Here is a 16,199-nt window from a genome sequence, read left to right on the forward strand (position 1 = left end):
TCTCATTAGTACATGAGACACCGAGTGCTAGGATAGATAGTCAGAGAAGACAGATGAGCATTTCCAGCAATTTTTCATTGCATAATCTGGGGCAACCTACTGAATCCGGGGTTTCGTCTGCACAGTGGAATCTGCATAGGTCACCCTAGAGGATTGTGGGAGATCAGAGACATTTCTATAGCATTCTTGAGTATGCTAACTGTTCCACAGTCAACAGTTATAATCCCTATAAATGGTTAATCTTCATCATAATCCCATTGTCCTGAAAGCTATTGTTGTTTTACCTGGCTTTGAAATACGGAGAACCACAGTTTATTTATCCCATTCAGTGATGTGAACATTTTTAGGAAACTTTTAGACTCACCGTACTCATAGTCTACCTGTAATCCATTATTATTTTACTGTCTGTTTGATTTCTGCAAACCAGGAGATAAACACTGCATTGATGCTTTTGTTTTCACGCAACGGCCTGACTCCCTCTTTTCCTTCTCTTCTCTTCTATGTTCCTTCTCCTCTTCTTTCCCTCTCTCCCTTCTCATCTTCCTTCTTCCTTACCTCCCCAGCCTTCCCTCTATCCTTTCAGTCTTCTTGTTCTTAATCTGAGAAGTTGCTGGTAATCACAGAGCTGCTTAAGAAAATTAGCTTTAGCATTGGGGTCAACTATTATCACATCGATTTCCCACATGGAGAGACAAATTTATAGAGACCTTATTCTTTTTTTTTAATTTTTTATTAATTACACTTTATTCATTTTGTATCCCCCCATAAGCCCCTCCCTCCTCCCCTCCCGATCCCACCCTCCCTCCCCTTTCTGCATGCATGCCACTCCCCAAGTCCACTGAAAGGGGAGGTTCTCCTCTCCTTTCTGATCTTAGTCTATCAGTTCTCATCAAAAGTAGCTGCATTCTTTATTAGTTTACATTATGTACATTAGGAGAGAAACCAGTGTTGAAAATTTCTGAGACAGTGTTCCTCACTGGCTTGAAGCTTGCCTAATAGGCAAGTCTGGCTGGCTAGGAAGCCCCAGAGATGCAGTTGTCTCTATTTCCCCAGCACAGGGTTAGTCCATAGGCAGCTCAGACTCCATGTGGGTCTCCTAGTAAGTAGAGCAGGGTCTGTCTCTGATGAGACTTGATAGGCTAGGGTCAGATAGTAGGAAAGGAGGATTTCCCCTTTCAGTGGGCTAGGGGAGGGTTATAGGCGAGGGAGGAAGAGGAAGGGAGGGTGGAACCTGAAAAAGATGAGAGAGGGGCCTATAATCAGGATATATATATCCATATATATGTATGTGTATATGTATATGTATATATATATATATGTGTGTGTGTGTGTGTGTGTGTGTGTGTGTGTGTATGTATATAGTCTCTTACAATTTATTCTCCATACCTAGCTGCATACATTGGTCCTGTGTTAACCATCTCCCAGCTTTTTTATTTCATCTATCTATCTATCTATCTATCTATCTATCTATCTATCTATCTATCTATTTCTCGATCTATCTGTTTATTATTTCTAGGCACAGTTTTTTCTTATAGCCCTGGCTGTCTTGGGAGTAATGGTGTGTGCCACAACTGACAGTCTAGCCTTTTGTAACTTTTTAAACTTTTCAAAGTAATTTTAACTAGTAAGTTTAAGATTAACATACCAAAGCAAATATACTTTGCAACAAAGAGTACTCTTTGTTAAGGTTTTCTGTCATGGGAGAGTTTTAATCTATAAAAAAATTAGAAGGGTCAGTGAAACACATCCATATATCCCTTTTATGTATCTTTCAACATCTTCTCAATATTCTATTTGTATTTACTAAGATTTTACATTGGGTCATGTGTACTTTTCTTATTGGCAAGAGTAATTCAATGTGCAGTTCAGAACATGATCGGTGACCTCAGTGTCAATTAAAAGTTATGTCCTGTGTTCTCAGACTACTCATAGTCAATCTTTTGGATCTCTTGTGACTCTTTTTCTTACTATATTCATCCAGAAGAGATAATTGAATGTTGTGCTTTTTACCAAAGTGATCAAAGTGTGCCTAGCTGGTTAATCCTATGTGTTCTGCTTCCTCAAATGTCACAGGCTCCTCAGATCAAATGTTCTTTTACATGGATAGACTGTAGTTAACTCAAGGTAATATTGTCTTTAGCAGATAGCATATTTTTTCTAGGAAATATGGCAGAGCCATCAGTCCGTGCCAGGTTAGAGACACTTCTGTGTAAAACTAATATCCTATTTAAGGCAATAATTTAATTTTACTCTAATTTAATTTTAATAATTTAATAATTTAATAAAATTAATTTAATAATTTAATTTTAACACTAATATGCTTCTTCTATCATGGAATACTTTTTATTGAGACATTCACTTTTCCTGTTTCATGGTCCAGGGCAGAAAAAAAAAATAAAGGAGACTACTTTTATCCGTGACTAGGTTTGATCATCCTTCTTACTCCTCTGGAGACAAAGAAGCATAAGATGTTCAATTAGAGTTGAGTCTTAGTGCTGAGAGTTGGCTTCTCCTGGGTTGAAAATCTTCAGCCTTTGGGATATCATTCTGGGCAGCAGAGCTTATGCTCATTATCTGTGACTCTCGCGCTTCCTCTACAGAGGGAAAAGGGAACTCTGGTATGTGTGAAAGATGTTAAACTTCAGCTGATGAAGCACATTCCAAGACTGGAACTTTGGAAAGATGCAAGAATAGGGTTTAGGAAGGAAGTGGCCGAAAAGCTAGTCTCACTGTTTATGAATAAGAAAAATGATTAAATCCTTAATCGAAGCAGATGCTGAGACCCATAGCTAAACTTTGGGCAGAGTGCAGGCAATCTTATGGAAGAAGGGGGAGATAGAAAGACCTGGAGAGGACAGGAGCTCCACAAGGACAGCAATAGAGCCAAAAAATCTGGGCTCAGGGAGCCTGCAGAGACCGATGCACCAACCAAGGACCATGCATGCAGAGGACCTAGACCCCCTGCTCAGATGTAGGCCATGGCATCTCAGTCTCCAAGTGGGTTCCCTAGTAATGGGAACAGGGACTGTCTCTGACATGAACTCAGTGGCTGGCTCTTTGATCCCCTCCTCACCACAGAGAAAGATGATTCAGCCAGTCCTGATGAGACCTGATAGGCCATGGTCAGATAGTAGTGGAGGAGGAACTCCCTTATCAGTGGACCAGGGAAAGGGCATAGGGGGAGAAGAGGGAAGGAGCTACTGCTGGGATACAAAGTGAATAAATAAATAAAAATTAAATAAAAAAAGGAATGAAATCATGGAGCTGGAAAGAAGACCCAGTAGATAAAGTGCTTGATGTGCAAGTATGATTCAAGACAGCTACTAGTGTGCAAGTTATTACTGTAATATAGAGGCAAGAACATGGGTCTCCCTCCATGTTAAAAGAGTGGTAAAATCTTTATGTAAATTCTATTGCCAAATTCTGAGCTTCCTCATGTACAGTATAGACAGAAGAGGGTCTGATTTTGTACACTGTTGAGGTTGACCAGAAGGCTCATTAGTAGTGCTCTGACAGTTCAGCTGTGTCTTGGCTGCATTAGATTTATCCTAGGGTCTATGGTTTTGAAATTGTGACATATTATTTGGGAAAGAAGATTTCAAGTGGTATATAATCAGGATTCAAGGAGATAAATGCTATGATGTATACATCTATATATATCCATATTTCTCATACACACATACATAGCACACGCACACAAACACACACACACACACACACACAAACACACACACACACAAAGTTCCAAGAAAAGAGAAATGATAATGTTGTGTTCTTTTTCCAAAATGAAGGCATTTCTAAGACTTTTGATGAGTCAGAACTAGCCACATGATAAATGGAAATATGAGGTCATTTATTATCCATATTCACAATTATTACACTTTCTTCATAACTCTGCTTTAACACATGTTCATAATATTCAGTGTGATGTGTGTCTTATTGTAGTAAGGTTTTATATTTGCTGACTTTCTTAAGATAAGGATTGTGGCTACTCATTTCCGTACACTATCTTTAATATTGAACATACTGCATGGCACATAGAACATAGCTTCAGTTATTTGGTTGTAGAAGCAATTGCCATAAAACACAAGATTCAGGAGATACAATTTTTGTTCAAGAAATAGTAATGACACTTATTATAGCCAAGTCATTGTAGCTCCAAGCAAAGCATGGGAAGATTATCAATGCCCTGGTAGAAAATGGAATTGTATCAACATAGTTATGACTAATCACTAGTATTCTTTAACCATGTGAAACAGAACATTTTATAGAAGCAGAGAAAGTATCTATAACAGAACAAAGAAATGCAGTCCACCATTTTATTAAATTATTACTTTGTTGAATTTAAAGGTCTATTGGATCATGTTACAAAGGTCTGTTTTTTTTCAAACATTTTACTTAATGACTCAGTGTTAAAATTCTTCAATTATGTTGTTTTAATTTGTATCAAAAACTCAGGCTCAGACTAAATTGTTGGTATACAAATACAGTTTTAATTTTTTAAAGTATAGGACAAGTATAATTGATGAGAGTGCACAAATCTAAATTAAACTCTAATTAGGATGCCAGGAGTACGGATAACATGCTCATTTGCAGTGGTATCCAAGGTGCACTTTAATTACACCCCTTACTCATATCAGAGTTTGGTGGCAGTAATTTTCCTTCTGCACTCTAAATCCATCAGGTGGTATCAGGGTGCCCATAACTAACAAAGCTAAAACGAACCTGTGAAAAATCTATCACAGTTCTTCTGAGGCTAAAACTAAGTTTTCAGTTTCACTGTTTTGGATCTTTAAAACGAAAGAGTTGGGGGGAATTTTCCATTTCTAAAATACACTACACAATTTTATTCTATTTTGGGCAGAAAGAATGCTGTTACATATTCCAAGGTTATTCACATTTTGGTAGCACTATTTCGGCACCCATTCTGTGGCTGTGAAATTTTAAGCATCTTTGCATTCAGAGACAGGTCAATTTTATAAAATTAGGGTCAAAATTTTGAAAAAAAAAAAAAAAAACCACCTATCCAACCATACATGAAATGAGGAATGGTTATATACTTTTAACAAAATTGGTAAGAGAGGACAACTCGGGTTCCCTCAACGCATGTGGGCACAGTCGTTCTCTGCAAGTACTAATTATAATTGTTAACTTTTCTCAGTACTAGTTACTTGTAGGATTTGAAAACAATGTGGTTGCTAATAATTACTATAAGGGAATGTTAAAATCTGGGCATCTGGAAAGGCTAAAACATTTCTGTATTGCTTCAATGCAGAAATTCCTGTTTGCTTTATGTAAGCAAGATAGGAAGCCCTGAGAATTTGGATTCTAAATAGTCATTGCAATTGAAGAGTAGTACCATGAGGGAAAATACATCTATGTTCAGGTACAGAAACATACAATTAGGTGGTAATATATGTACATGTGATATTTGACACCAGGTTCAATTTTGTAATAATGTAGGCACTGGATTGTAGAGTCTTTATGGATGTTTTTTCTTTTTCTTCTTCTTCTTCTTCTTCTTCTTCTTCTTCTTCTTCTTCTTCTTCTTCTTCTTCTTCTTATTATTATTATTATTATTATTATTATTAATTACACTTTATTCATTTTGTATCCCCCATAAGCCCCTCCCTCCTCCCCTCCCGAACCCACCCTACCTCCCCTTTCTTCATCCATGCTCCTCCCCACTTCCACTGATAGGGGAGGTCCTCCTCTCCTTCCTTCTGATCTTAGTCTATAAGATCACATCAGGAATGGCTGCATTGTCTTCTTCTGTGGCCTGGTAAGGCTGCTCCTCCCTCAGGGGGAGGTGATCAAAGAGCAGGCCAATCAGTTTATGTCAGAGGCAGTCCCTCTTCCCATCACTATGTAACCCACTTGGACACTAAACTGCCATGGGCTACATCTGTGCAGGGGTTCTAGGTTAGCTCCATAAATAGTCCTTGGTTGGAGTATGAGTCTTTGGGAAGTTCCCTGTGTTCAAATTTTCTTGTTCTGTTGCTCTCCTTGTGGAGTTTCTGTCCTCTCCAGCTCTTGCTATTTCCCACTTCTTACATAAAATTCCATTCACTCTGCCCGCCAGTTGGCCATCAGGCTCAGCATCTGTTTAGATAGTCTGCAGGGCAGAGGCTTTAAGATGCCCTCTGTGGCAGGTTCCTAGGTTGTTTCCTGTTTTCTTCTTCTGGCTTTCAGAGGCCCTCTGTAGCAGGTTCCTAGGTTGTTTTCTGTTTTCTTCTTCTTCTGATGTCCATCTCTATGGAATTTTGATAGGCCAATTTTGACTGTGAGTGAGGAACTCTTCTATTGAATTGGGAGTGGATTCCATTTTTAGAAGAGTTGAGCAAAGGATAAAAGTTATTTATATGGAGGGAGATACACAGAACTTACATTTACAGTATTGTTGACCAAAAGTCATGTAAAGGCAGAAATTAGGTATTTGTATTTAAAATTGTCTTTTAATCATCTGTAATGCTTACTCTTTTAAATTCAGTATATTAATCATATAATTAGAACTTTGATATATTAATCATATAATAAGAACACTTTAAAAATTTATTAATTATTCATTACAATTTATTGACTTTGTATCCTGGATGTGGCCCCCTCCCTCGTCTCCTCCCAATTTAAATAAAAAAATTTCCATAAATTCCTATGCATCCAAGGCTTCTGAGGAGCTGTAGGTAGTTAAATCTTGCAAGAGCAGGGGAATTGTATTCCTAAGTGGTGTAGTCACTGGTACATTGCACCCACTCAAGCAAATAACACCAATCCATGTTTATTCACTCAACAACCCTAATAAATGCATTGGGCAACAGATTTAAAAAAAATGTATGTAGGTACACTACAGAAGAAAGAGATTTTATAGTAGAGGAAAGAAGATAAGAAAAGATGATGGGAAAGTAATTGAAAGTTTTATATATATATATATATATATATATATATATATATATATATATATATGACATTGTAAAGAAAAAAAATACTATTCAGAAATACTTAAATATGTACCCAGCAAAATGACAAAGTGTGGCATTTAATCTTGATTCTAGTCTGGATGTGTGGGAATCATCATTGTGCACAGAGGAAACAGTCTTTTTTAAAATCTGAGATAAATAAGAGTAAAACTTTCTCTAATGATGCCCAATGTTTTGAAGCAAAAATAAAATACAAATTATGGGTCTGAAAAAAATATATATTTATTTAAACCAATAACATTGAAAATATGTGAAAATAATTACAATGCTTCTTTAAAACCTAGGACTGATATTTCATTTTTTTAAATTAGTTAATTAGCTGTTGTTGTGATAAAATACTCTGACAAAGAGGCAAATTAAGAAAAAAAGAAAGTGTATGTTGACTCACAGTTTCAGAGGGATAAAGTGTGTCATGGTGATGAAGGAGTGGTAACTAACAGGAACACCAGGCTGGCCTGGCAGTCCAGGAGCACTGTGGCCACCTTTGATGGCTACACAGGAAGCAAAGAGAGAAAAGAGGAAAGAGAACAAGCTATAAATCCTCAAAGCCCACCTCCAGTGACATACATTGTTTAGTAACAAGGTCCTGTGTCAACTGGGAATCAAGTACACATTCAAATAACGAGCCACTGATGGACATTTTTTAATTGAAACCACCACTTTTCTCAATGAACCATTCTTTGTATTTACTACAACAAATATTTATTGAGTAGTAATAGACTACTCTTTCAATAAGACATTGTATCCAGAGATATACCTAAAACTACAAAATTATAAGAGTTGTTTTAAAATATGTGCTGGAAAAAAACTGTCTGTCTTAGTTAGGGTTACTATTACTGCAATGAAACATTATAAGCAAAATGGAAGTTGGGGAGGAAAGGGTTTATTTGACTTACACCTTCACAACATAGTCAGTTTCCATCATTGCAAGAAACCAGGACAAGAACTCAAACAGGGCAGGAAAGGGAGCTGATGCAGAGGCCTTGAGGGCCTCCGCTTACTGCCTTGCTTAACATGACTTGCTCAGCTTGCTTTCTAAGAGAACTCAGGACCACCAGAGGGACAGCATCACCCACAATGGCCTGACCCCTCTGCCATCAAACACTAAGAAAATGCCTTACAGGCTTGCCTACAGCCCAATCTTATAGAAGCATTTCCTTTACTGGGATTCTCTCCTTTCAAGTGACTTTAGTTCCTGTTAAATTGACATAAAACTACCCAGAATATTGTTTAAAGACAGAGACAGAAGACCAATCCAGGCATCTGCTGAGAAAAATAAAATAGTCATTCCCCAATAAGGTCACAATTCCAAGTTGATGAACTAGAGTGAGAGCCTCGCAAAAAGGAGGAAGCACATTCAACAGAAGATTCTCAGACAGAACTGGCAGAATCCTGAGTGATGAAGAAAAGACAAATGAAAAGAAGGGGGATGTATGAATGGTAACATAACCAGAGTTATTTTTTTTATTGGAGTATTTTGAACAGGAAGTTTTTTTAGTTGTACTTTGAATAGTAAAATCATCTGCATGGCCCACACCCAAAAGTTTAATCAAGGCGCAGAGTAAAAAAAATCTGTCTTCCCTTTTGGGTATATTGGTCCTTATTTCCGCAGTCAGAGGGTTTACAACATTCATTTTGAAAAAGAAAAACACTTTGTTAAGGTTTATTGACACAGCATAACACGCACAATTTAACAAATGGTGAAGTATGCACACTCCTACGGACCTACTCAGGACAATCAATATGAAAGTCATGCTCAAAGGGAGCATTCCTTTTTTTTTCTTCTCCCTGTATCCTCCCATCAGCAGGCAGCCCTTAATCTGTTTTCTGTAAGTATAGATTAACTTTCACTTTTTTTAAGTTAACGGAACCACATACAAAGCATTACATATTTGTCTTCTTCTATGTGCCACAATCATTTTCAGATCATTCTTATGGGGAACTGGAAAGATGGATCAGGGCTTCAGGAAACTGGATGCTTTCCTAGAGGACCAGGGTTCAGTTTCTGACATTCAGAGGGCAGTTCACAACCATCTGTAACAAAATTTCCTGAGAATACACCATCCTCTGTTTTTTTTTTTTTTTTTTTTTGTTTTTTTGCAAGCACCAGGAACACACCTAGTACACAGAGATACATACATATAGGCAAAATACCACACACATGATCATGAAATAATAAAACCACTCAACTGTTGAGTGCATCAGATTTCAGCCTTTTATTTCTGACTATGATCTTATGAATAGATCACAATCTATTTACCCATTAACTCCAGACACTTGCATGGGTCATGACACTCTCCGAACATCAGAAATATAGCAGCTGTAAGTAGCTCTAGATGTGTGTCTGTGTTTGTGTGAACATTTTCTTTTCATGTCTCATAAGCATTGCATCAGTTACTCTGCTTGTTTCTGTAACAAAAATACCTCACAAAGACAATGTAAGGAAGCAAAGGCCTATTTTGTCTCACAGCTCTTTGGTGCAGTAGATCATGACAGGAAAGTCATGACAGAAAGAATGTGACACAGCTAGTGTCAGTGTATCCACGGACAGGGAACAGAGAGAAATGCATGTTTGTGCTTCCTTTCTTTCTTCTTTAGTTTGGAATGGTACTGTCCACAGTTAGAATTGATCTCCCCACCTCAGTTAACCTAATCATAATCTCTCGCAGACCTGTCCACAGATTTTTTTTTTTTGTAGTGATTCAAATCGCATCAATTTGATAATCTTGATTACATAACCTATTAGTAGAATAGTTAGGTTTGTTAGTGGTTGTATGCATGATCTTTAAAGAATGCGTCGAACATTTTAAATTTGGCTGCACCAGGTCAGAGTCCCATCAGCAGTATGCAGCTCTTCAGTTGTCTTTGTCAGCCTATTATATGTTCAATTGTTTTTATAGTATTTAATTTAATATATAATTGATGGTTTTCATTGTAGATTGGATTTTCATTTTCCTAATTAATGCTGTCGCGTGACTCTTCATTTACTTATGTGTTGAGGGAATATCCTCTTTGGTAGACTGCTATTCACGTCATGTGCTTTTTCTCTTTGGATCTGTGTGCATTTATTACTGAGCTTTGAAGAGTTTACTTCATAGTTAAAACATATCATGGCTTCAAAGTTTTCTGTGAACTTTTAACTGATTCTTTGTGAGCTTCACATCATGCACCTTAGTCCCAGTCCTACCCACTCCTCTCCCTATTCTCTCATATCTTCCCTCTGCCCTTACAAACTCCTCCTCCTCCCCAACACACACACACACACACACACACACACACACACACACACACACACCGAAGCATAGGAGATCTCTTGTTGTAGAAGCTGTAGTATGTCACAGTATGTCCCACAGTATATCTCTGTCCACACATCTTTACTTACAAATATTATCTGATATGTAATTTCAAATATTTCCTCCAACTGTGTGTATTGTTTTACAAGCTTTAATTGCTTGTGACCATTTTTGGAAGCATTATGGCTCATTAATCTAAATTTCATCTTACTTTTGATGTTTTTTGTTTTTTTTTGCTGAGATGTCATGGCTTAACCAAATGTTTTTTGTGTCTCTTTAGAAGCTTTGTAGTTTTTAGCTGCTCCATCTATACATTTTATACATTGCACATTAGCTTTAGTAAGGTATAGAAAGAATTGATGGATTGAAATTTTATATTTTTTAGAACGCAGAGCTACAAAAGTTTGAACAGTATGTGTTGAAAAACTGTGCTGTTTTTTTTTTCCTTCATTCAATGGAGGAAAACAATTGAGGATATATCTGTGGTGCATTTTTGGTCTCTCTATGGAGTTTATGTACTCCAACTGCTTTTTCGAGGACAATGTTGCTTTGTCTTATTTAAGCTTCAAAGTAACTCCCAGTTTCAGGTACCATATCCTCCTAAGCTTCTTTTCTTCAGTGACAAGGTTGTTTGGTCTGCCATGAATCCCTTTTCTTTCTACATCACTCTACAATTAGCTTTTCAAGTTAAAAAGATAAAAAGATTTTTCTAGAAGTTTGAGCTAGATGGTAAAGATGGGGTGAGATACTGAAAGGCACAGGTTTGTTTAGGTGACAAATGCATTTCCCACCTCCATTTTGAGTGTTCAGATCTTGTATTGTCTTTGAAAGATTTCAAGTATCTGTGATAGTGGCCAGGAAATAATGCCTTTCAATTTTGTCATTATTTTGAAATTCAGTTTGTCAAGGCTGGAATGCATGGACTTATTTAAAGCTGGCAGATGAAGTCTTACATATTTTCAGTTTTTTTCCCCCTCCCTACTTGAATCTCCTCTTTCTGATGTTTACTCCTTTCACTCCTGTTTAAAAATATCCAGGCATGCAGGATGCTGTAAGGCTTCAAAGTGGAAATGCTGAATAGATGCTGGAGAAATTTTATCTTGAACTTTAGTTTAGACTTCAGATTTCATAGGAGGCAAAGGATTTGAAGAAGTGGAACAAATTAAAGATAGACATATCATATGTGAATCATCTGCAGTTTTAAGTATCACAGGACAACGATGAAGGATGCTGCGAGTGGTGAAACGGGATGAGCTCTGTGCGGCCACAAGTAGCTGTGAAATCAGGAAAGAGGTGCTAAGAAGAGGGTGTCACAAGACGAATGACAATCTTTAGACCAGAAAATATTCACATAAATAATCAGGGATTAATTTTCTCAGCAGAGGTTTTTTTTTCCTAAATGAAAATTTCCTCTTGCATTTTTGGACAATGTTCTCGAAACTAGACATTTTAAACTATGCCTGTCAGATTTATGTTGACAATAAAGTAAAATATGTGCAGATAAATCACTCACTGTTGACTGTAACCTTTAAATCTACAGTCAAGTAGAATTTCAAAGATTACAGAGAACTACAGATTATAGTTGAATAATTTAAAGCAAACAAGGGAAGTGCTTGTATTTGTGGTAATTCTATTCTTTTTATTCATCCAATTATTTGCTGCCTTAGAAATTTCAACTATGATCAGATTTTTTCCCTTAAGTTATTTGTTTCCTAAACATCATAACAATTTATTTTTAGTGTCTTGGATGATTTTTGTTTATTAAGTATAGAATGTTTGCAACTAAGGAGATAGCTCTGCGGTTAAAAGTGGTTGCTATTCTTATGAAGAGCTTAGTTCACTTCTTAGTATCTGTAATTAGTACTCCAGCTCCTGGGGATGGGATCTCTACATCTGTCCTCTCCACACATCTGTACCCATGTACCCACCCATAACTAACCATAACTCCAGCCTCTGGGGATCTCATATTCTCTTCTGATTTCTCCACCTGTCTGCACCCATGGGCCAACTACTTCCCCTACCCCCTACAAACATACAGATACTTAATAAAAACTTAAAAAATAGAGTGTATACAATGATTAACCTATGTATGAAGACAAAGTGTTAAAGAATCAAACATAAAAAACATGACAAAAGTGAAAAGAAAGTGCCTTAAGATACATTTTTATTCCTTAGACATTTTGTGAATTATAGTTTAAGAAACACTCATTTTCTTAGATCTTTTGTTTTTGTATTGTACGCAACAATTTATACCAGGTATGAAGAGTTACGATTGAACTTGTTTCAAGCATATTTCATTCCTATTTCCAAGAGAGTTTGGTCAGACTAAAGATATACTTAAGAAAACTGTCAAATCAATCATTGATTATTAAAAAAAAAAACATAGAGGGGATGCTAAACTTGAAGAATGATTGAAGATTCCTGGAACTTATATGCAAAAGCTTCTGACTTTAGTCAGTTTTCACCCAGTATTAAAATGTCAAGTTATTTCAGACATCAGATGCCTACTGTTCAGAGTGGACTTATGTCAACCTGAGGAAGCAAGACAGTGCAAGTGTTTCCCAAAGGAAAAAAAAATCAATTGTAAAGACAGAGAGGATACTTTGCTTATAGGCCCTGGCATTGATCACATGCTGTAAATGACTTTTTGCAGTGCTTACCCCTCACCTGGTAGGGTTGAAAGAGTCCTGCTCTTCCTACTCTTATGAAGCCTCTTGCTTGGACCTTTCACTCATCAACCTATGACCCTTGGGTTCAAACTTAATGGAAAGGTTGACAGCGCTAACTATGCCACCAAAAAGAAAGAGGAAGAGAGCAACTTAATTCCCTGGAGTCGATAGGGAAAATTCAATCAGAAACTTAAGAGAAATAATTAAAAAGGTTCCTGGGAAAAGAAAACAACAGCATACTTCTTAGAGGCTGAAAAAAAATAAAGTACAAAAGCAAAAGCAGAAACAAATGTGGTTCTGAATCTATAATTCTCTTCAGAGCAGAGATGACATAAGAGGCAGGCAGGAAGCTCACACCATGACCATTAGCATGTTATTGTTTGCTGAGCTACTCTACAGAGCCTGTCATATTGTGACAGATTTTCATTACAGAGTGAACAATAATTCTGTGAATAAGAAGAGAGAAGAAAAAAAAATCAGAACCAAGGAAAGTTGGTTGTTTCTATATACTAATATCTTTCACTCGAACAGTAGTTTGTTTACAAAGTATTTAACATAAAACTTTATAGCTCTTTACCTTGCCAGGAGCTTTTTATAGCATTCCTTGTGCCCCAACACAAGTGTGAGTGGGCTCAAAAAGCCACAGAGCTGAAGATCTGCTTGTGCCAGCTACTTTGTTAAGATATTTTTTTTTCAATTCCTACTTTCTATTCTTTATGTTGATACTGTTTCAGAAGTCAGCCTATGATTATATGTGAAGGCATTATGAAGATTTAGTCAGGAAGCAGTGCCATGTAATTCAGAGAGCCTAAAGCATGCAGGATCTTATTAATGGGCTGAGGTGGGGGAGATTTCTAAAAGGAATTTCTAAGGTCACTAGAACATCAGAGTATCTCTCCGGTACTCCGTACATGATGGGTGAAGTGAAGGAATAAATGGAAGAATACTTTGACATTATTTTAAAAAATTAATCGTTTGTCTATTTATTATTATTATGATTATTATGATTATTATTATTATTATTATTTACTTTGTATCCCAGCTGTAGCCCCCTTCCTCATCTCCTCCTGGTCCCACCCTCCCTTACTCTTCCTCCACAATCTGTTTTCTAGTCCACTGAGAGGGGAAGTCCTCCTTCCCTACTGTCTGATCACAGCCTATCAAACTCCATCAGGGCCACCTGGATCCTCTTCCTCTGTGGGCTGGCTAGGTTGCCCTATCAGGGAGAAGAGATCAAGGAGCAGGCAACCAAGTTCATTGGTTGTCAGAGACTCTTACTAGGGAACCCACATGAAGACTGAGCTGTCTATGGGCTACATCTGAGCAGGGGGTCTAGTTCCTCTCTATGAATGATCTTTGGTCGATGCATCAGTCTCTGCAATACCCACCAAGCCATGCATTTTTTGGCTTTGTTGGTTTCCTTGTGTGGCTCATGTTCCCTCTGGGTCCTTCTCTCTCCCCCTTCTTTCACAAGACTCCCTGTGCTCTGTCTAAAGTTTGGCTGTGAGTCTCTGCACCTGCTTCAATCCTCTGCTGGTTGGAGTCTTTTAGAGGACATCTATGGTAGGCTCCTTTCCTGTTCCCTCTCTTCTACTGCTTCTGGTGTCTATATACTCTTTTCCTTCTTGAATGAGAATTAAGCATATCCCTAGGGTCTTTGTGGTACATTTACACAATGGAATACTACTTAGCTATTAAAAGCAAGGATATCATGAAATTTGCAGGCAAATGGATGGAACTAGAAAAGGTCATCCTTAGTGAGTTATCCCAGAGGCAGAAAGACACTCATAGTATATACTCCTTTATAAGTGGATATTAGCCATATAATATAGGATAAATATACTAAACTCTACAGACCTAAAGAAGCTATTTTGACATTCTTATTTTCACCCAAGGCTCACATTTCCACCACAAGTCTTGAGTTTATATATATCTTTTTTTTTTCTTAGAATGTTTGGGGTGATCCTTTATAAGTCAAGGTATTGCCCCAAATTCTGCTTCGAATTTCTTCAGTTTCTCCAAGATGCTTTCTATTAGCTAAGATTCCTTGCTGCCAAGCTCAGGTCAGCTTTTCTATTTGTTCTTGGAACAGACACAGCCTTTGCTTCTACGTTCTGGAAAAAACAACCTCTTTATCCAACATGTTTAGAAAAGAGAAGATAAAACAAAGGACCGAGGTGGGAGAATGACAAAGACCTTATGTCTTTGAAGAAACTAGGGAAGAAAACGATAGTTTAGAATGAACTAGGATAGGTATTGGGGACGTAGGGCATGAAAATGGGCAGTTTTAGATTACCTAAGGAGATCAGGTCATAGGCTGGACCACAGAGCACTGGAAGAGAATCACTATGGGTGGTTAGCTATGGGTAGAAGAAAGTATATTTGGCATGGAAGGTAGCCAAGAAAAGCCGGAATGTAATTAAACAAAGGTGCAGCTGATTATATGTGATCTCACATCATCTTGTGGGCAGAGGTGGAGAGGCATATTGCCACTCCCCAGTTTCTCTCTGAACCTGGTACAGTTTCTGCCATCTACTCTAAAAACATGCCAGCAATTATAAAGCTGGACAAGACAATTCACACCTGAAATCCCAACTGCTGGGATACAGTTGAGGTAGGAGAGATGTAGTGAATTCGAGGACGGCCTTGCTATATATTGAGCCCCAGGCTAGCAGAATGAAGCTCTGTCTAGAAGTAAATTCATAAATAAATGAATATAAAATTTTTTCCTATTTACAGCTAAAATTTAAAGTCTCACTGTAAATTTGGGTTAAATTACATTCAGCTTTTTAAAAATTAGATTTTAGTTACATAATTTTTTCCTGTATTTCTTCACCTTTTCCCCTTCTATATGTCTTACCCCATAAGTCTCTCATATTCATCACTACATGGTCTAGACTATTTTTTGAATTGTTGTTCGTTCTATCTATCTATCTATCTATCTATCTATCTATCTATCTATCTATCTCTATCTATCTATCTATCTATCTAATCTCCTATTATTATATTATATTAATTTTTATTATCTATCAAATCTCCTACATATTATTTGTATGTATATGATTTCAGGGGGCTTTTTTCTGGGGAATACTACTTTACTTTTTTGCCTCCAATTATTTTTCCTGTGGTTAGGAACCCTGTGATATTTCACATACTTTTCTTAGAAGGAATGACAATAGTGCAACCATATCTATAATAATATTATACCACATACGTAAGTTAGACAACCCCGGAGCCCTTAGCACTGCACAGTGATATTGTCA

Source organism: Psammomys obesus, unplaced genomic scaffold (genome assembly GCF_907164565.1).
Source record: "Psammomys obesus unplaced genomic scaffold, mPsaObe1.curated_primary_1811, whole genome shotgun sequence".
In the NCBI taxonomy this organism is placed as follows: domain Eukaryota; kingdom Metazoa; phylum Chordata; class Mammalia; order Rodentia; family Muridae; genus Psammomys; species Psammomys obesus.